Here is a 2316-nt window from a genome sequence, read left to right as displayed (position 1 = left end):
TTAGGCAAGGCAAAAATGTGCTGAAACACACTCACACAGGTATTTGGTTCTGGAAATTGGTCTGAGTTTGGCAAGACTGCTGCTTCATCTTTGCAGCCATGTAAATAATGTTGTGTTGACATTGTACTTCATTTAATTTTCTACGACCACCATGCATGTCAGTATCCATTTATCAATTGGCATTGCATTTATTTTAACTCCGCTTTTTCTTTGCAGCCATGTATGATAACTACAGAAATCCTCATCCTCCTGGGATGTAGATACCCCCACCAAACCCTCAGCCTGGTCCCTATGACAATCCATTGTATGGTGCTAGCTCTGGCCTGATTAAAACTGGGTTAGGAGTATATGGGGAGAAGTTCCCCGGCTCCAGTTCAGAATTCATGCACAGCAATGTAAGGAGCCTCCAAAGAACCTTGATCCCCCCTTGGTGTTTCAAATCACTCACATATTTGTTTCGAAACGCTCACATATCCTCTCTAAAATATTTATTGGTTGTACTCTTGCAGATCAGTAGATACTTCTCCAACCCATAGTACTACTTCCATGTGAATGATCAGTATGTCAGGAACAAGTTGAAAGTCATACTGTTTCCGTTCCTTCACAGGGTATATCATCTTTCCCAGCTGCAATGGATATGTTTTTGGTTCTTCTATCTATATATCTGGTGTACTGAAATGAAATAGTTGCAATGCCTTTTCAGGGGCACTGGACTCGGATAAGTTAGCTTGTGGGTGGCCGGCTGTCCTACAAACCTCCGATGTACGACATAAATGCGCCAGATCTGTACATCCCTTTCATGGCGTTTGGTACCTTCATTATTATTGCAGGTTTCACACTGGGCTTCATGGGAAAGTGAGTTTTTTTAAACTTCCTTCAGCCACAAAACAGCGTCACTTCAAAATCACAGTTCCTAATGCACTCGAACCCATATGCAGTTTCACTCCAGAAGCCATAAACCTTCAGTTCACAAGAGGACTGATCGGATGGGGCCTACAAATCATCGCCTAGAAGACGGCCTTGAATTTGGCATATACTGCTGCTTCGTTCAATACTCCATACTCATCAAGTAATTGTTTTTTCATTGAGAGGCTCATGAAGTAATTGTTGTTCTCACAGATCACACCTAATTGGCACCTCGGTGATCTCAGGGTCCAAGTTCAACAAGTATTTCACTTCAGGAAGATTTGGTATATATAAATTTTACACGGCTTTGTTGTGGATGGATCATTTGTCTATCAGATTTGGAATTGATACTTTGCTCATGTATATATGTGAATGAACCTTCTCTGTATCAAAAACAGTATTGTGTTGTTTATCATATGGTATGTACCTAAAAAATTCTTTTGGACCTTGGTTGATATGTACATAAGTTTTCTTAGACCAAAAGATGACCTCTCTGCCCGGCTGTTGACCTTCTTCCTTCTGCTGCACCCTCCTCCCCTTCGGGATGAAAAAACTTCATTACATAGTGGTGTAGAACCGCCAGCATCACTCGTCCTATTTTGCGTCACTCTTTCTATTTTTGAAAAAAGTTAAAATAAATATATGGGAGAAGGTCATACATGTGTACTAGGAAAAAGTTTGTGTAAAAATGTAGAAGACATTATTATCGAGGTGCTCATTTATAAAAAAACACATAGAGTGTTAAGAGCATAAAAAATCCTTTAAAAAAGATGAGGGGTCCATTTGGACAAACAACGGGTATTCTTGAAAAAAGGTTCAACAAAAAAGGAAAAAAAGAGTTAACAAAACACACAAGAGGTTCGACGAGTCAAAAAACAAGAATGGTTAACGTTCAAAACACGAAATACTTGACAACAAAATAAAAATAACATTCAAACAAATCAAAAACTTCAGTGAGATCAACAATCAGATTTCATTCAGTCTCTCACTTCAAAACACATGAAAAAGAACATGTAAAAATTACACAAGAAGTTCATCATTAAAAAAGACGAAGTTCAAACGAGAACAAAAGGAAGAAAGTATCACTAGTGAGCACGCGTTCATACCGGTCATTGCATACCCCCACATGATGAAGATGCTCGTGTGACCCTCTTTCCCAAATGGGTTTTCCCCGTTTCCAAAAATAACCTATAGATTGAAATTTAACTAACGTATAAGTTCGTTGTTTATTTCAAAAACCAAGAATTTCAATTATAAAAAAAACGAGAAGTTCAAAAAAATACAAATGTAGAAGCTCAAAAATGATAATGGAGGAAGAAGTTCAAAAAATCAACTTAAAAAAAGCATTTCAAAAATAATAATATATGAATAATTTTCCCCATTTTCAAAAAATAGAAGTTCAAATTAAAA

General features: G+C 37.4%; 1 pseudogene; it reads left to right on the top strand.

Annotated features, from left to right (window-relative positions):
- The first annotated feature begins 218 nt into the window (after window positions 1-218).
- LOC125508514 lies at window positions 219-1318 on the top strand (annotated as a pseudogene).
- The last annotated feature ends 998 nt before the right edge of the window (window positions 1319-2316 follow it).

Source organism: Triticum urartu, chromosome 5 (assembly GCF_003073215.2).
Source record: "Triticum urartu cultivar G1812 chromosome 5, Tu2.1, whole genome shotgun sequence".
Taxonomy (NCBI): Eukaryota; Viridiplantae; Streptophyta; class Magnoliopsida; order Poales; family Poaceae; genus Triticum; species Triticum urartu.
The sequence above is the reverse complement of the archived record's forward strand: the minus strand, read 5'-3'. Positions and strand labels throughout refer to the sequence as shown.